Below are 21,368 nucleotides of genomic sequence, written 5' to 3' on the forward strand. Positions count from 1 at the left end.
ATAAAAAATATCTTCATAATAAAGAAGCTGTACATAATGAAAAGACTGATTCTGATATTGAATCAACTCAAATATAAAATTAATCCTAAATTACTGTGGAAAGTGTATTGATTCCACGCTCAAGCAATATAAGTAACAAAATTCAGGAGAGGAGTGGCAGAAATTATTACAGCGCTAATTTTTTCATCTTCCAAAGCATAAAATCAAAATATAAAGTTTTTAAAATTAATTCCATTCTCATCACTCTTTGAAAATTCTTTTTTTCATCCTTAGAGAGATTATTTAAGAAATATGTGTTAAAGAAATACGTATCTTTGAACTGCAACAATTGATTTCACACAGTTATTTTTCCACCTTTAAATTCAAGCAAAATTAACAAAGTGCCACTCATTTGAAATTATCATCAATCATATAGCTCCATTTTTAAAAAGGTACTTTACTTTTCTCTCTTTTATCCTTCCATTTTTCTTCATGGAAGATATGTAGACTAATGTTTACTAATTGAAAATGTCATGGAGATGTGATTTAGGTTTCGTTTCTTTCCAGAATTGATTTTCATAATGCATTGTTTATCACTTTTACAGAAATTAAAATTAATGCCAAGATATTAGCAGTGGTTAATTCTGAGTATATTTCATTTAAAAACAAATCTTTAGGGCCTCCCCGGTGGCGCAGTGGTTGAGCTCTGGGTTGCAAAGCTGCCCGCGGCCTCTGCAGCGCCGGTTCAATCCCCGGCTGCTCCCTGGCCACCAGAGGAGGGTCCCACATGGCGCACAGAACTCTCCTGCCACCCGCTGCTCCCCTCAGCAGTGTACTTCGGTCCTTCTGCCTGCTCTGCTCCCCGCTCTGGCTCTGGTGAATTCTCTCACCCTCCCGCGCTTCTGACTGTACCCAGTGCATGTATAAACAAAACAAACAACAAACAAATAAATAAATAAAAACATAAAAAAAAAATTAAAATTAAAAAAAATCTTTATTGCATAGCTGTGTGTAGTAAGTACTGTCCCAGGTGCTGAACACAGCAGCAGCAAAGAGAAGAAAGTCCATAGTTTCTTTGAAGGTGAGAACAGACAAAAAATACATTGAAAGTAAATGTACTATTTCAGAAAGTGATAAGATGGACTATGAAGAAAAAAATGTCAGACTACGATGATGATACAGCTCAGTTTGCCAGGACCAGTCTTAGTTTATGATTTTTGTTCCAACTTCCTATCTGATTGGGGATCCTCTCCACTCTCAAAAGTATTCAGATTTGGATGACAAATTACATGTTTACCCCAGGTAATGGTGATATGAAATATTTTTGGGTGGGAGTCAGAAAAGATAGCCAAATAAGTATTTATGAAAAGGTAACATTTGAGCAGAGACTTAAAGGTAGGGAGGCAGAAGTCATGGATACATCTAAGGAAAGAAATATTCTAGGGAAAAAAACAGCAACAAGGACAAAGGCTTTAAAGCATGTCATGGTTGGCCTTTTCCAAAATTATGAAGTCCAGAGAGTGGAGATAGGAGGTAGGAGGCCAGAGCATTTAAGAAAGGAGTTTAGAGAGTGCAGGAGAACCATCAATGGCCCTGTAGGTCATTGCATGTCATATAACTAAATGAGGTAAGAAACTAAGAGATTTTTTACCAAGCAATGATTTGAACTGATTTAAAATTTTAAAAATTCTGACTTCTGTGCAAAGTCTAGACTATAAAGAAGTAGGAATAGGAATAGAGTGCATAAGAAGAATACTAGCATAATCCAGGTGATAGGTGATAAGATCAGGGTGATAGTGGTGGATGTGATAAGAATGGTAACAAGATAGGATGGATGATTGTTATCTTTCTTGTACTTTCTTGTGTTTTGTAATTTAACAAAACATTTTTAAATAAATAACGTATGGGGGCAATCTAACAAAATAATGGTCATATGAAGGAAATGAAAGATGGACAGTCCTTTAAAATGATTCTAAGTTTTTCACTTGATCAGCAAGTATCATGCCACCATTAAACAAATTAGATAATAGTTATCAACCCTTGGGTATTAGATCATTGAATCAAGTGCCAATGAAATAGAACTAACCAGGCAATGCTTAAATACATATGGATTTAAGAAAGCTAGATGGGCCTGGTACAGAGTTTGGAAGTTTTCAACACAAAAGTTATCATTAAAGAGCCTATCATTTAAAAAGAGTTATCATTTAACCCCTGGTGGCCTAGGGGTTAAGTCTCAGTGCTATCACCACTACAGGCTGAGTTCTATCCCAGCCAGGGAGCAAACCCACATATCGTGCAGTAGACCTCTCCTGTCTCACCCACTGCTCTCCTTAGCAATGTATTCTAATAAGCCAAGCTGCTCTGCCCTCTGCTTGCTCTCTCATGAGTCCTCTTAACCCCCACACCTCTAGCCTACACTCTAGACCTAATACATAAATTTTTTTAAAAAGTTATAATTTAAGCTGTAGGGAAATTAATGAAGAAAATGCAGGCATGGAAAAAGAGGATGATGTCCTGGAAGGAAAGGAGCCTATGGATTTCACAAAACAGGAAGATCTAGGAGGAAATGCAAGTATAAAGACCTACTGGGGAGTACCAAATTTCACATATGACTTCCATTATCAACTTCTCTGACTCCATAGCCATTCAACCTTGAGAAAGAGGAATACCAATGTTTTTTAAGTTGTTAATTAAAATGAACTTTGTTGTTGCAAGTTCTGTTTCACTGTAAATTTGACAAAGAGATAAGCTATTACTGTATCTGTGATATGTAAGTATTTGTTTTATAATTTTCATAGTCCTCTTTATGTACTTACTATAAGTGTGTCCTTAAAAAAAGATTTCATGAATATTATAAACTATATCATAATACCTGCATTATAATATAATATGATCTTCCTAATAGCTATTAAGCTATCTCATCTTCCTTAATAAATATCCTTGCTTTAAACAGTGTCATCTTGAACTAATATGATTCAGATGAAGAAATACTATAGCTGTTCCACCTCTCCATCTATAAATGGAGAATAGAAGTCTATGAAACCTTACTGAGATTCTACCAATTCTACAATACATGGGCAAATTTACAATACATGGGCAAATTTCTACATTGTGGCTTTTGTTTTTCATGTGTAAAACTAAGTTTTTCAAATATACAGTTTTTGCTACTGAAATTTCCCTATATGATGACTTTAATAGTAATGTAAAAACTCCTCTTTCCTAGCCAATCTATAAGTGGTGGGGCATGACAAGAAAAAAGAATGCCCTGGCAAAGTACCTTATGACTTTCACTCATAAAATATATTTATGATGAAAAAAGGTGATAAAATAGGTAAGTACAAACTCTTCCCAGTTACTGATGTTATTCCATCCACACATCTGCAAAAACCTCAGCTCTCAACTATCTGCCCTCAGGAAGAAATCAGCAAGGCAAATTTTTCATTTTCCTAATTTCAAGGTGACTGAGGCCCTAGAGTCTCTTATAACTGCTGTTCATGGACATTTAGGATTTATACTCTTGGAGATATATACAATTCATACACTTTAACACTCAAATCAACCTTGAATGCCCTTCTATCCTTCTCAAGTAATAATGACACGATGATCAATTTTGTACATTTTCTCACTGGCATCTTACATGGGCTGTGAAAGTTTAATAGGGTTCTATTTCTGAAAATTATGCTATGTTGCTTTAGCTCTTCTGATACCCAAGGATTTGGAAAGGAGAACCTTTCATTCTGTTGCTTAGGGAGATATTTACAGTGAAAAGTAATCTGAGTTCCTTGCCTAATCTAAAACGTTTTTTCAACATCTGCTTTGTTACAAACATCATTGCTTATTAGGTGTCCCAGAAACAATGCCTCGTCTTCTTAGATGGTGATTTCAAACTAGCCCATTTGTAAGCAAACATCCTTCACATGAAGACATTGTCTGTCAGCAAGTTTATCTCTTTGATCAAATGATACTGTCTTTACCTCGTGAAACAATGTGGCTTTTCCCAGCAGTGAAACTAATTCCTCCTGCTTGACATTTGTGTCACCGGCTTTCTTCACTCAGAAAAATTAAACTTATTTGGCTAATAATTTATTAAAATAAGTATTTGGCCATTTAAATGGTTAATAAATAAGGTAGGATCGCATACAGAGCATTGATAGTAAAATCAAATGCATGTGACTCTAAAGTATGATCTGCCAACAGTCAGTATCACTTGAGAACTTATTTGACATGTGAAGTCTCATCCCTTCCCTAGATCTAGTGAAAATCTGGGGGTGGGAGGGGAGGCAGAAAATTGAGTTTAACAAGCCCTCCAGGTAATTCTGAAGTTAAAATTTGAGAAGCAATAAATATTAAACACACCTGGGACACTGTTTTTTGTTTTTTGTTTTCCAGTGAGAATGTACAATGAAAGGAGGTGGATTATATCAGACTAATTAAATCAAAATCTCTCAATCTGGGACCTGGGCTTTGTTATGTTTCAAAAGCTCCCTGTTAATTCTAAAGCACATGCCAATTTGAGAGCCACTGCTCTAGAGACATCCTGTCTTAAATGGTGAAAACCTCTCTTGAACTTACATAAAACAATTTACAGGTTTTGCAATCTATTAGTTGTATTTATTTAGGTGCTTATTTTATCTGCCTGATTAGTGTGAGGTGAAAGTTCAAGTATTATTCATATTTCATCCCCTGAATTGCTTAGTACATGGAATATGAGAACATATATCAATACCCCCATCACAAAGTAACAACTCATTTGATCCTCACTACAAACCTTTGAAATAAGCAGGTAATTATCACCTTTTTTTAATAGGGCTCACAGAGGGTAACTGGCTTATTTTCTCATAGCTAATTACAGCAAAAGCTGACTCACCAACCCAGATATATTCCCACATTCCAGTGTTTCTTCTCTTCAACTTCCATTCGGGATGTATTTTCCCTACAGCGAGTCTTCCCATCTTCATTTAAACGATACTATCCTGCCCCATCTCCCCACCACCACCTCTGGGCCAGAACTTTTACCTTTCCAAAGGTGTCTGTTGGCTTCAAAATTCTTAGTAGTTTTAGAAAGTTCCCGCTCTGTCCTCCCTGCAGAAATGTAAGGCTTCATTAATTTCAAGGTGCTGAAATGCTGAAGCTAGCAGACCACCATCTTCACTAAAGAAGTTCTGAAAAGGGGGGAAGTATGTAATCAGATGAGCATGTCTCTTAGCTCATTGTCCCTTGCCAACAAGAAGTCTCGAAATAAAGGAAATCACCAAGTGAATGTGGTAGCACGTACTTTTTTTCTAAATGAATTTGCTATTCTTTCAATGATAGACCTCAGATGGCTCAATGTCTCCATGAAAACGTGGACCCAGTGAAGTTGTAGCCTCAATAGCATATAAATATATCCATATGCTGGCCGTGCACCATCTGTGAGAGGCCTGTAAATAATCCTTCTTTTCCTTCTAAATCCAAATGATTATATTGTACACAAGCCATATTTACAGATGGATCACTGAACACACTCTCATTAGAGATTTCTAAGTGTTATTTCCTTTTTCTAGCATATAAATGTTAAGTAGAATGTCCTCATTCCTGAGAATGTGTGTAGGCTATATAAAAATGTTTTAGGTTTTGATCTTAACTGTATTTTGGGGTGCATCTCCTGCCCTTGGAAAAAATCATCATGTGTCTTGATGATCAGTTATGCTAAGGAAGTTCACTGTTACCGCATATTTCATTTTTACTCCCAGAAGCTACACCATCCCAAAGATTTTGCAAATTTTATTTACTGTACTCCCTTAATAAAATTCAAACCTAATAATCTGAATAGGGAATAAAGATAAAGAAATAGGATTATCTAGGATCGTACACACATCTTTGATTCAGATGAGAAGGTCACATCACTATTCATGAGAGGAGGACCCCATAAACTTGTCTGTGAAGATGCTGTTATGCTGGGCTCTACTATGAAGTCTGCTGATGTCACATCATACCCCCTCCCAGGATCAGGAAGGTGCACGTCTTCTTCCTGTGGCAGCCAAAAGGAAAAAAAGCTGAGCTGGTAAGTAAGCAGAAAAGGACATGGCAGTAAAAATATAAGTCAAGATTTAAACATAAACCAGGAAGTTCTTAATAGAGTCACCTACACATAACATACACTGAGAAAAACTAAATGAAAACACTTCAACTTCATGAAGTTTAAAGGTTACAAATACAAGTTGTAAAATTAATGGCCAAAATTCTGATTGTGAATTCACTAATCTGTCTGTTCCTTGGTAATTTACTTTTCTGTGCCTCAATATCTCCATATTATCCCCGTGGGGATAATAATGGATCTTAAAACACAAGCTCTATTGGTAAGGAATTTAGAAAAATGGCTGCCATGGAGAACACTGAATATTTGCTATAATTACTATTACTCTTTGATGTCTCTTTTCATGCTAAGAATTCCAATATAAAACATACAATAGGTGGGCCTCCCCGGTGGCGCAGCGGTTGAGCGCTGGGTTGCACGTCTGCCAGCAGCTTCTGCAGTGCCGGTTCGATCCCCGGCTACTCCCCAGCCACCTGAGGAGGGTCCCGCATGGCGCGCAGACCTCTCCTGCCAGCCCCCCTGCTCCCCTCAGCAGTGTACCTTGGTCCTTCTGCCTGCTCTGCTCCCCGCTCTGCTCTGGTGAATTCTCTTGCCCTCCCACACTTCTGACTGTACTCAGTGCTTGGATAAATAAATAAATAAATCTTAAAAAAAAAGTTTAAAAATATAAATAAAAATTAAATAAATAAATAAATAAATAAATAAGGCGTACAATAGGGCCTCCCTGGTGGCACAAGGGGTTAAGTCTCAGCGCTATGAAGTTATAAATAGCCACTGCAACATGAGTTAGATCCCTAGGCAGGGAGCTACCCACATGGCGTGGCAGACCTCTCCTGTCTCACCCACTGCTACCCTCAGCAGTGTATTTCAGTCAATCAACATGTTCTGGTACCCACTCTGTCCCTGGTGAATCCTCTCATACCCCCACAACTCTGGCCTGCACCCCAGCACTTGTATGCATAAAAAAGTAAAATTAAATCTTAAGGTTGCTGTATCTCAGGGCAAAATGGCCTCCTTAAGGAAAAAAATAAAAATAAAACATACAACTAGAGAGGGTAAGTGATTATTTTGACTCTTTCTAGCATTAAGGCATTGTCCCTGGCCATGGTAATTACAGTGTCTTCTTTAACAACCCATAACTCTGGTCTCTCCACTTTTCATGACCACCTTTAATTGTCTATGGCTCTTTGCTTCCTTTAATCTTTTACAAAAACTTTGAAGTTATACCAGTTACAAGTTTAGCTAGGTTACAAAGACTTTTGAGTCTAAAATCTTCTAATTATATAAATACTGTATACTATAGGATCATGCTTTAAAAAGGGGAGGGGTAGGGTTTTTTTAATATGAAATTATATTTAACTTTTAAAACTATGGAAAATCAAAAGCTGCTCTCGAAAGAGTGCAAGTGAGGATAAGCTCATTTGACTTAACATTTACATATTGTTAAGCAAACACCCAAGCCAAAATAATTAATATGAGGTAGATATGTAAATTACCTATAGGTTCAAGGATGAGATTTAAATACTAAGACTGCACACATGTATGTACCAAGACAAACACCTTCCAAGCTCTACTGTGTGATTTATACCCACCCATATTTTTTCCTTCTGTAAAGTTAATCCACTTAGTAAATATTTTAAAAGAAAAGTTAGTTCAAACCTGATATATTAGTATGACAATTAGTCATAGTCTAATTCTCTTCACCAGTATTTTTTAAAAGTCAAGATTTTAGTTATGTTTTCAGAATTGGGGCTAACTCTCCCATTTCAAAACTACCATTCAAAAAGATACATACACCCCTATGTTTATTGCAGCACTATTTAGAATAGATAAGACTTGGAAACAATCCAAATGCTCAAAAATAGATGACTGGATCAAGAAAATGTGGTACATATATAAAATGGAATACTATTCAGCAAAAAATAAAAAAGATAATCTAACACCACTCACAACAACAAGGATGGAGCTTGAAGGGATTATGCTCAGTGAAATAAGTCAAAAGGAAAAAGAAAAATATCGGATAGTTTCACTTATCGGCGGTATATAGAGGAACAAAATAAGGGATCAGAGGAAAAAATGACAATCTAAAAAACACATAACAAAACCAAACAAAAATAATCAGACAACTATAAATCAGAGACTCTGCAGAGGGGGAGGGAGAGGGATCAAAACGAGGGTGGAAAAAGCACAAGGGACTAAGGCAATGATGCATGGGTGATTTGGTGGTGGAAACTTTACAGGCACTACACCCAGTGTAAAATATATGCAAATAAAGAAATTAATTATAAAAAATAAATAAATAATAAAAACTAATATATCATGGTCCTGTGCTTAAGCCTTTCCCAAAATGCTCATATATTTACTGTCAGGTAAACAAAATCAGAGTATTTATTAAGACAACTTTCTGATGTCTTTTTAAGTGCTGCATTGATAAGCTAACTCTGAGACATAGAAGAGGAAAAATCCTACATCAGACTGGATTTGATTTTTAAAATTATCTCAACTATCTCAATAGCATTTGGTTGTTGATAGGACAATTCCTGTATGAGGAATTCCTAATAACAACCCAATACATAAGATACTAAGATACCCTGTTTTAGCATGAGACCTGAGGTTATTCTTATTTCTTTTCATCTTTTACAAGAGCAAAAGACAGAGTTCCTTTTCATAACAATCTGCTGTATAAACACTTCAAATTCCATTCTGAAAAACCAAATAATTTTTTAATTAAATTATGTTTGTTGATGTAACTTCATTTTACAACACTGTGTATATTTTAGAAATATAGGTTCACATGTCTCTACAAATGTATGCTATCACACCAAGCCCAGCACCAGAGCACTAATAATCCTACGCTGGGCCCTCTCCTCTTTTTTTGTTTTCAGAACCCCCTTCCTATTTCTGGTAACCCCAGTTCAGCAGTCAGGCTTCGAGGGTTTGTTTTGGTTTAGTTTTTTTCTGTTCCTTTGTTTTGTTTCTTTTATTCCACATATCCAGTATTTGTCTTTCTCCTCCAGACATATTTCACTTAATATAATTTCTTCTAGTTCCATCCATGTTGTCACAAATACCAAGAGTTCATTTTATTATAGCTGATTAGTATTCAACGGTGTATATACCACATTTTCTTAATCCAGTCATCTGTCATTGGACACTCAGGTTGTTTCCATAGCTTGACAATTGTAAATAGTGCTACAATGAACACAGAGGTGTATATTTCTCTTCAAATTAGTGCACAGTCAAATAAATTCTACATGTGGCATATGAAATGGTCAAAATGACAATTTTTCACATTTGCCACTGCAGAAGTGCAGAGCTGTTCAATCTCAACTGCAGATATGTTGGAATAAGTGAATGGTAACAAAACAAAAACCTCCCAAGAAAATGATTACACAAGGTCACTTCTGTCAGCTACATTTTTAAATCAGTTTCATTACCTCTCATAAATTCAAAAGGCAATTTGGGTTAGAGCTTAAGGTTTGAGAGTGCAAACTGCCTTAAAAAAAAAAAAAAACAACTAGGTGATAGGTTCAATATCTGTTCTGAGAGTCTCTGTTCTCTCAGTATAAAATGATGGTGACACTTATCTCATAGAGACATTGTGAAGATTTTGTTGGATAACTCATGTAAGAAGCCTCGTGTAAGAATCCTCTCACCCTCTACACCTCTGGGCTGTACCCCAGTTCTTGTATGCATAAATAAATAAATCTTTAAAAAAAGATTAAAATGGGGTTTAAGAATTGAATAAATATTGATAAACATCACAGATTTTTAGCTTACAATGACCTATATCCCATGAGGAAGTAAAGACGGGCAGAAAGAAATGAACGAGATTTGAAAACAAGGCTAAGCAAGCCAGTAGTGAAAATTTAGCTGTGTTTATGCACACCAAGTATGATGAAAGATTTGAAAGAATCATTTAGATAATTCTTATCAACAGAAAAGGGCCTCCCTTTTTAGATATCTAGATAATTCAGAAAGTGTTTCTATTATATTCAGTTACCAAATAATTGTTTCAATTCCACAGTTCATCTATTGCATATATTGATACAGCCTATTTGTGATCCCACAAAGAGTAAAATGGCTGCTGAGTTGTTCTGTAGTCATGAAAAAAGCAATTTAAAAAGCAATCAAGCCATTTGGCTAAAGGTAGATGAGAAGAGTACCAATCTCAGGCTACAGTACACCTTTATGAGTCTTCCAGGACTTGAACGGTGTTATAGCTTTAGGATCAACCCAAGAACACATCCAAATTTTATGGCCTCTGGTTAAGAAAATGCAGTTTCACACTTTCCTTCTGCCCAGGCACTATACAGGGCTATTTATCAGGTAATAGTGAGGAGAAATCGACAAAATCCTAAGACTTATTTTACTAAAAAAAAATTCTGTTTTATACCAAGGTCCACTCCTATTTATTAGGCTGTACTCTCAGGATATGGGTGAACACAAAATAAACTGGAGAGTTAGGTTGCTATTCACCTAGTTTTGAAATAGGATTCCTACCTAGATCTAAAATGTCTAAATGCTTTTTTCACTCTGAAATACACAGATATTATCACAATTCTAAACACTAAACTTTACTTCCCTTATATAGATAAACAGACATATTCACTAGGAGATTCATTTTGGGAATATAATCTATTCTGCTACCCATGCTGGTCATTAGGAATAAGACATTGAATGAAAATGTTTCTTAAAGTTATTCATCTGGAAAGATGAATTCAGTACCAGTCAATAAAAGTGAGGAAGCCTCAGGAGTTGGATGGAAGAGGGTTGGGGGCCTTTCCCAGTACCCCAATATCATTCCTGCTAGAACCATTTCTTAGGATCTCCTGCCCTTTTCTGGTGGTCTCAATTTCTTCTCCATGCGGAGGCGCCAATCTTCAAGTGTTTAGTTCTCTTCCAAATCAGTTGTTCCCTTGCTGGTTGGTCCACTGGGCCCATGAAGGGAAGAAAAAGCCTCCAGGCTTGTGCTAGTCTGCCAGTTAAGGGTCTATAATTCCTGAAGTTCTGTTTAAATCTAATGTGCAACCAGTCCTCAACTTAGGATGCTTTTTGATTTTGACTTTATGATGGTGTGAAAGTGATAAACACTCAATAGAAACCTCAAATTTGGAATTAGAGAATTCAGTTTTTCACTTGCAATACAGTATTTAATAAATTGAAGGAGATAATAAACACTTCATTATAAAATGGGCTTGTGTTTGAGGGCTTTGCCCTAGCAATGGCAATGGGTAATGCCCACTGAGTCCTCATTACAGGAATTTTGTGAGTCATGTTGGACTTTGTTCTTTTCTCTCCACTTCTAATTAGATGGTTAGTTTTATTTTTTTTTAAGTTGGTTAGTTTTAATAGTACAATAAGCATTTGCAAGTTTAGTGCCCATAACCAGAGCTAGAATTTTCCTGATATTATCCTATTCCAAATCTATGGTCCCAACATGGCCCAATCCCTAGGCTCCTTCCAATAATGGTAATCATTTCTTGAATCTCATATTCCTCATTCTCTACATTGTTTTTTATGTAGGTGTATTGCATCTACATATACTCCTTAAGATTTTTCTTATTTAACTGTTTTTTACCTCTAAAATGGGTATCATTTTGTATGTAATTTTTAGGATTTATTTTCTCACTTTATATTATTTCACTAAGATTCATGTAAGTACAACTATGGAGACAATGAAAAGATCAATGGTTGTGGGGTAGAGGAGATGAATATGCAGAGCACGGAGAATTTGTAGGCCAGTGAAGATACTCTGTATGACATAATGATGGAAATATGTCATTACATATTTCTCCAAGCCCATAGAAAGCAGAACACTAATATTGACACCTAAGGTAAACTGGAATTACAGCAATTATGATGTGTCAGTACAGGTTTATCTTTGGTAACAAATGCAGCATTCTGGAGAGTAGTGCTGATAATAGGGGAGATTGTGCATGTGTAAAGCCAAGAGATGTGGGAAATCACTATACCATCTTCTCAATTCTGCTGTGAAACTTAAACTGCTCTAAAATGTCTTAAGAAATTAAAAACATCATCCTTATTATTATATGTTGCTATGTTGCATTTGGTTTTTATTGCTTTATAATCTTCCAATACGTAACAATAACATTTATTCATTTACTCTCATTGGCAATTATAAGAGGAACATTGAGGAGCAATCTCTAAGCCAGTGGGTGGTGCCCAAAACCAACTCAGTGGTATAAGGTGGAGCTTTCTAGACTCCACCCTCTGATCAGGGGATGGTGGGAAATAGGGGCAGAGCTGGGATTTTGGTAGTAATTTCTGGGCAGTGAAGCAACTTTGGGCAGTGAATCAACTATGGCTTTAGGGCAGTTAAGCTTCTGGGGCTTTTGATAGTTAATTTGCTGGAGGTTTGGCTGTTGAACTGCTGGTGCTTCGGCAGTTAAACCACCAGTGAGGAGTGCCTTTGGAGAAGCCACCAGCTTGCCATGTGTGGATTCATCTTGGACCTCACTCTCGTCTCAGTGGAAACTATCTGGTGTAAGACAGATGACATCGGGCCACATGCCAGCCTATAAATTCTCTGTCTGTCTCCCTCTCTCCCCCAACTCTCTCCCTTTCCCTCTCCTAGTTCGCCCTTTACTCACTCCCTGTGTGTATAAATCCTACTGTTGTTTGTTTCTGTGTGTTTTCATGCAGGTCATATCCTGCATTCTTAAGTACTCAGATGAGGACCCAACAATCTGGTAAACCCCATTTTTCTGTGCTTGTCCTATTTCAGTAGGTGTGTGTGTTATTTGAGGGGATTTATTGTTTTGAGAAACTGTACTGTATCATTGTGTTCATGTCTCCTGTTAGAAATATGCAGGAGTTTCACTTGGTTATACATGTAAGAGTGAAATTGTTGGGTCATCAAGCATGGATCATATTTGAGAGCATCCCCTTAATAAGTTTGGCTGCTTATATATAAGTGCTTCATAAAGGTGCAATCTCACATAGTGCATAAAGAGCAGGACAGCAAAGTATAATTCACCTAAAGTTATTCACAAATCCCTGATAATGCGACTTGACCTAAGTCAACAAAGCAGCTCTCTCCTGATCTAGGGCAACTTGTCAGCCAGCATACAGATAAAGGTTTAGTGGTGAAAGAGAGTCTCTCCGAGGAAATGGATGAAGGTCACTGGTCTAGACTGAAGTTGGAATTAGAAACTGGAGAGAAAAATGCTGGAGATGTAGATAGAAGCCAAATCAAGGAGAACTTTGTAAGAGATATTAATCAGAGTCTACTGATCCACAGATAATAGGGAGTATTGATGGGTCCTAGTCTAAGCATTTTTTTCTGGCACAACAACATGGCAGGCAGTTACCTGTTGTTCTTTGAAAGTCCTTTTTTCAGTATCTTTTAAATGTTTCTAATGAATCAATCAGAAAAGTGATTCTGGGTGCTTTACTTTATGTTGTGTCCTGATTTGAACCATGTCTTTGTCCTTGTGGATTACTATGATTTCTTTCACAAGGGTCTGGTGTTACTTGCAGTGATATTTCTACTCATTTTTAGGTAAATATTCATGATTAGGGCCTGTCTTGTGTCCTCCTTCCTCAGTTTATCTGTTTGTTATCTTTTGCTGTAGGAACCAGCAAAAGTGGCACTAAGTATCAGGAGACACTTGAACCTTTATCAAAATATAGGATAAAGATTTGTTACTAAAAAAAAAAAAAAGTGTGTTCAGTTTCCTGACCTCTTGCTTGAGTTGTTTTTAAAATTCTTCTGTGCAATGACTTGAACTTAAAACTGCTTGCTTAACACAGAGCATCCTAAAATTCTCAGAACTCACCTCCCCAAGACTCCCTGAATTGGTCTCCTCTAAACACCCTGCTTTGGCATGCAGATTATTTTGGGTTGAGATCAATGAAGGCCCTGGAGACTAAGAAGAAGCCTTTACATATCCCCTAATCGAAGTAGCAATTGCTATTCCCATTTACCACCTAGAATTAATATTGGAGGTTATGATCCAGGTCTAGGTTTATCTATAGGAATGCCCTACCTGAGAAACCTATCTTTACTTTCAGAGTAAATATGAAGTCATCTCCTCCTCACAACCTGAGGTCCTCCTCCTCTGTCCTTAATGCCCCGGGCCCAAACCCCATTTCTTAGTTTAAGATTTAAATTTGCTCTCCCCAATTGAAATTGGGGCCTGCATAACCAATGTAAGAACATTATTAAACTGATCTTTTTCCTCTGCCAACCCATCCAATGCTATTTCAATTACTCAACCAGACTGAGAAGAATACAGAGGGGTCGGAGAATATCTCCCTGCACCCAACAACCTTTATTAGGTTCAAAGCTCAGTGATATCCTAGAGAAGTGTGCAGTTATCAGGAAAATATGAGACACACTCCTTGGTTTCCCATTTGCATATTTTGAATGTGAACAGCTTACTTTGAGCTGGAAAGGTAAGCCATTTGCAAAATCTCCCTCTTTTTGCATATCCAGATCCAACCACATAGAAAAACATTTAAAATCATAACGTTTGATCCTATCTCCTCCTTCCCAAACTACACATACATTAAACAATCAGTGAATCCAGGATAAGGGTAAAGCTCAGTGTAAACGGAATAAATCCAATGTGCACAATGTGGGGATGGGAATTTACAGTCAAAGGGAAGAAATAAAATATTAGACAATTTTCCATAGTCTTCTAAGTTTCCATAATGTGATTTTACTATTTTATTAGAAATATTATACACCCCCAAAAAGTCAAAAACACAATGCACAAAATTCAGATTCAGTCAATCATAATATATTACGCACAATATCCTTTCTTTTAATTTCCATTGAGACTGACATTGTACCTCAATCACTAAAGGATACTAATCTAAAAGAAGCAGTTCAAAATTTAGATAAAAACTTTTGAAGAATATAAATATAATCTTTATTTAGATGACCAATGGTATTCCTAATATGAAGGAGGTTTCTTGAAGTACACAACAAATATCAATGTCAAAGAAAACAAGAAAATCAATATGTATTCAGAGTCTCCACAAAACCCTATTTCCAGGGTCTCCCCAGTGGCGCAGCGGTTGAGCGCTGGGTTGCAAAGCTGCCCGCAGCCTCTGCAGCGCCGGTTCGATCCCTGGCTGCTCCCCAGCCACCAGAGGAGGGTCCCACATGGCGCGCAGACCTCTCCTGCTGCCCGCTGCTCCCCTCAGCAGTGTACCTCGGTCCTTTTGCCTGCTCTGCTCCCCGCTCTGGCTCTGGTGAATTCTCTCATCCTCCTGCGCTTCTGACTGTACCCAGTGCTTGTATAAATAAATAAATAAATAAACAAACAAACAAACAAACAAACAAATAAATAAATAAATAGATGGATAAATAAATAAATAAAAGAGTTCTCCTTTAAAAAAAAATCCTATTTCCAGAGGAAATTAGATGGCAGAATAATGAGACATAAATCTAAGAGAAATTTAAGTATCTAACACATACTTCTTTTCCTTTTATATTTTGTAAGAAGTTGATTTTGTAGAAAAAATATAAGGGGGTAAAAGCACAATAATGAATTTGACAAACAAGATAATAACTATGAAAATGAACTCAAAAGCAGTTTTTTGTAATTACAAAAAACTTTCACGACCTCCTACAGACGTAGCCAGTACCTCTCAGCAGTACCTCCCTGATGGCACCAACACTGACTGGTGAGCCCCTGGACCCATGTCATTGAGAAACCTGAGCGACCAGAGGCTTCACAACTTCCTGAGACCCCCGCCAATGCCTTGCCAAGATAGATGAGACCCCTGACAAATGAGGAAACCCCACAGACAGCAGCTGGGCTCCAGCTAACTATGGGTAGATGGAAAAACCCAACAAATGGCAAAATTAGTTCTCAAGGGACTACTACAACAGAGAGAACAAATCTCCAGACCCAAATTCATAGACATGGAAACTGTGTTATCCCTATGAGAAACAGTTTAGAAAGGCAATGATAAAGACGCATTTTGTCAGGACTACCTAGGAGGGATGTAAGAAATTTTCATTTTACTCTAGGAGGGATCTCGCACACAACCAGGTCTTTATCTGCCCTTGCCTTACACATGACTGTTTATCAGTGTTTTCATAAACAAATGGCTGCTTTTTAAATTAATAAGCTGTTCTATCTCCGTAAATCAGGATCTTTATTACAATGTCAATATAAATAACACCAAAACCAACTTGTACTATGGGAGGATGAAAACTGGAGAGGGGACTAAGTGGAGAGCAAGAGCTGAGATGATAGCCAGAAGCCCCTGAAGATGGTAAACTGGATATGACAGGGATGGCCAAAGGGCACGCTGTGAACCTATCAAAACAAACTGATACACTTGGCAGTATAAAATCTCATGGAGAAAAGCAATTTTGAGAACATGAATTGATGAGAATGCTTCATCTCCATACAGTCATGTGTGCACACACCCATGTATACATACAGATACATATATTACTCGGTAGCCATTACGGATGGTCACTTCTTGTGAAAGTGTACTGAAAGCTTTTCTAAGTTAATGAAACAATTCCAAAAATCATCATTTTCCTGAGTTCTTTATCAAGAACCCAAAGAGTCTGGGTAACAGTGGAATACATGTCTGAAACTGAGTTGAACAGCTTAAATATAATACTCTTAGGTGATTTTTGGTGCTACTGATATTTTTGCAATTTTCAACAGCTTTTGGGATAGGTTTGTGTCCACTGATTACTCAGTACTCTGAAAGTCATTTTTAAGTCAGTTTAAAAAAATGAAACTGGAAACAGATACTTTAAATTACCCATTCAAACACCCTTCTTTTTACATTCGTAAAAGCTATTCACTCACAATTTTATATCTCTATTTCTCTCTGATATTTGACAGATAATTATCTTTTCATATTTATTACTACTATAATAGTGTAATTACCATCTATTAACTCATAACAATTAAATGCATCACCAATATAATTATTGTTAACAAAATAGAATGACTCATAGGGAGAATGGCATTAATATTGATATACTGACATTAGAACAATGGTACAATTGCTACTTTATATGCGAGCTCAAAGGGCCATGCTTTCCCTTCCACTCCAAACAATAGTTCTTAGCAACTTTAATTTCAATACCTAAAATCTAAAATCTAAACAAATGTCTTAAGGCAACCCAAGTCATAGCAAAGAAATATGTCTTGTTTTGCATTACAAATACATAGGTATGGGCAAACAACTGCTGGGTAACAAGCTTATATTTCATATCCACTGGAAGAAGCTCAAACTTGAGTACTGTTTGTGTTCATAGTTGATTACGAATGACTGAGGACACAGGAAGTTGAACCACACAAAACTGATTGGAAATCTGAGGACCAACATTGCCAGAGAGGAATGCAGATGAATGCGTGGAACCCATAGTATACTACACAGTTTGTCTTCTGTGTCAGCCCCTATGGACCAAACTTTAATTTCATCAAAATGGATTTTTCATGGAATTTGAAAAATCAGGCTACAACAGATAAAGTTGTTATTTTGCACATAACAAAAAAATGGAATAAATTTAAATGTGGTTTCTATTCTAATGCTCTGACTTGAAACTTTAAAAACCCACATACCATGCTGTCAAAGGTCTTTTGCAATATTTGCTAAATACACAGAGATCTATAGTCACCATGGGCCACTACCATAGATCACTGATCCCTCAGTTGTTAGCTACGTAATATATGAAATCTAGTATGCACAAATAAATACATGTATTTACATAATAAATTTTTATCACTTATACCTAATATAAATTACGTCATAACCTAAAGGCTAGAATCTAAAAGATACATGCCTTTTTATACTTAAATGTGGAAACACAAGTGAGAATTTAATACTAAATTTCTATGACAAGAAGTTTTTACAATCTCCACATTTACCAGTTCACAATGAAGAATCATATTCTAGTCATGTAGTGGGTCACCTTGTCCATTCATATTAAAATTCTAATTTGCTCTGGGCCTATGAGCCTATAGATGGAAGCCACAGATGAAATATTTCTCAGTAAAATACTTTCACTTGAAATACATTATTCTTTTCAGACCCATGCTCATGAGACCTTTGAAAAGGGACTACGTCCCTGTGGATATTCAAAAATGTCCTGTTTTCTCTTATTTTGGGCAAAAGGTGGTCTAGCACTTCCCTGCCACTTTGAAGTTAGGTATAACCAAGTTATTTCCTTTGGTCAACAAAGTGTGACTAAAAATCACAAGTTTCACACTATCTTTAAGAGACAGTACAAAATTTTGCAAGTTGTTTTTCTCCTGCCTTGACAAGTATGGAAGCACATAATGACCTAAGTAACCACAGTGAGTCACCACAATCACTCACAATAAACATTCAACACAAATAAACATTTGCCAGAAATAAATGGTGATATGATGTTAAGTCACTGAGATTTAGCAAATATAGCCTATTCTGACTTTCATAATTTAATGATTCCAGAAATTTCTAGACTCCACTCACAAAGCAAGTGTATACCATTCTCTTAGAAGATTCTTTAAAATAATACTGATAAAATCATAAACATATTTAAAACTTGATAAGTGCAGAGTATTGCAGATCCACTTGGCAATTATTATTATTGACAATCCACTCAATAATTAAGACAGGAAGTTCAGTGTTACCCACCCTATGGACCATCCAAGCTTAAGCAGTATCTCTCTCTGAGATTAAAGTTGAATACACAATTAAACCAAATGGCAAATTAGGATACCTCAGGTAGACCAAAAAATTGATAAAAAATGATTTTTAAAATTTCATGCTGCTTCTACATTTTCCCTCTATAAATTCTCTAAACATCACTGTCATATAAATCTCTCTAAAGTCATGTCATCTCCCTAATTCAAAAACTATAACATATCCCTACTATATTTATTTTTTTTAAAGATTTATTTATTTATGCATAGAAGAGCTGGGATGTAGGCCAGAAGTGCAGGGGGTGAAAGGATTTACCAGAAACAGAGTAGGGAGCAGAAAAGGCAGATCGATCCACTGAAATACACTGCTGAGAAAGCAGCGGGCAAGATAGGAGAGGTCTGCTGTGCCATATGGGTTAGCTCCCTGGCCAGGGATCGAACTCCTGCTGCACTAACTGCCAATAGCTCCATAGTGCTGAGACTTAACCCCTTGCGCCACCAGGGATGCCTTGTCCCTACTATCTTTAAATCAAATTCTCTGACCCTGATATTGAAGAACTTATTGACTTATACACTTTGTACCATATCCCTGTGAATAACCCTGACATTTTTACCACAGCCTAATTAGCTTATTTTATTTCTTCACCCCACATACTACACTTTTAACCTCAACAGTGTGTTCTTTCCAATATGCTTCACTCACAATACAATCTCTAAATTCTTGAAATAAAGTGTATTCATAATCCAGTATCTGATTATAATTGACTTTCCAATTGGTATTGTGTATATACATTCATTTACCTCATTAATTAGATGAGCAGCTCTCAAAGGAAACAACATGCTTTTCAATGCCTAGCAAACTCTGGAAACATCATATATACTTAGAAAATTTATGTTAATTTGATTTGACCTTTGACAACAGCAGCATTGAGTACAAAGTAATAAGGATGCATCAAAGCAGAAAGTAGAAAATGATATAAAGAGAGTCTAAATTATTTAAGAACAACAAAATCTTATTTATGCCACCTGAAAAACAGTGTTTTTTTTTTTCAAACTGAAACTTCCTCTTCCAAACAAAACAAGTGACTTGGCACCCAGAAGTAAGGATCAATATATTCAGAACAAAATTAAAGTAAGTGTGAATTTGCCCAAATGGAAAATCCTAGACTTTACTGGAGAAAGTGGAACTTGCTAAGAGAAGACAAAATACTCTTCTTAAGAACTAGGTAAAACATCAATGTGCATGCATTATATTAATTTCCATGCAGACCTGAAGCAAAAACAGGTGACTTCACAAAATTCCAGTGCACCACTCCTTGGAGGAACAGAAGAGACCAGTAGTTCATTGCGTTGGGGTCACTAGGTTCAGTAACAACCCTTTCTACAAAGACATGTCAAATCAAAATCCAGCTCATAATGGGCTCAGGATGTGCAGCTATATGGTAAGGAGCCATGCTCTAATGAGACCCTGCACTGGGCTGTACATTCCCCTTAGCAAGCTCTCCAGAAAGTGTGCTTTAGGGAAATACTGTATTTTTAATATCACTTATAAATGACCAAGGAGATAGTCCAAATGGACTTTTGCATTTTCATATGCTATATTTACTTATGTTTTGTTAAGTGCTAGTTAACTATTGAAATATGTTGTTAACAATTAAATTTGTATACATTAAAAATTTGTCTGGCAGGAATAAATTTGCATAGAAGACTAAGAAAAACTCTACCCCAAGGACTTCTAAAATTGCACGCAATTATTTTCCAAATCATATAGATGGCAACATGTTTTATCCCAAGGTGATAAGTTTCTGATGGATTAAGACTCTTAGGAATCACATTTTCACATTTAAGATCTGAGTCCTTATCTACGGCCTCACTTGCCGCTGAAAAAAATTTCATGGTTCTATTTTTCAAATCTTTTGTGTTTGAAAGCAGCAGGAATTAACTTCACTGTTTGGCCCATTCTCCAATCCTGAGCAGAATTCTCATCCTTCAAATCTTGATGAACCAGGAAGACACTATATTAATTGGTCTCCCTTGTGAAATTACCTCTAAGAATCAAAGCATTTTAGGCTATTTCACAACTTTTGATTATGTCCAAGGAGCAAATTTTTCTTTCAATATGTACCTTCACATAAAAGCTGAAATGAGGGCCTCCCCGGTGGGGCAGCGGTTGAGCGCTGGGTTGCGAAGCTGCCCGTTAGCCTCCGCAGTGCCGGTTCGATCCCCGGCTGCTCCCCGGCCACCAGAGGAGGGTCCCACATGGCACGCAGACCTCTCCTGCCGCCCGCTGCTCCCCTCAGCAGTGTACCTCGGTCCCTCTGCCTGCTCTGCTCCCTGCTCTGGCTCTGGTGAATTCTCTCACCCTCCCGCGCTTCTGACTGTACCTAGTGCTTGTATAGATAGATAGATAGATAGATAGATAGATAGATAGATAGATAGATAGATAGATAGATAGATAGATAGATAGATAGATAAATCTTTAAAAAAAAAGAAATGAAATTTGCAGAATTCTGTGAAATACATTAACGCAAGTGAAGAGCTTTTGCTATGATAATGCAATGTTTGAACTTAAAGGGTTTATTTAGTTGAGCCATTCATGTATCTATCTGCCTTCACCACTTTTCTTTATAAGAAATATCTCCAACTGATTTTGCCAAATGAAACTTGCATCATTA

Source organism: Talpa europaea, assembly GCF_964194135.1.
Source record: "Talpa europaea genome assembly, chromosome: 8".
Taxonomy (NCBI): domain Eukaryota; kingdom Metazoa; phylum Chordata; class Mammalia; order Eulipotyphla; family Talpidae; genus Talpa; species Talpa europaea.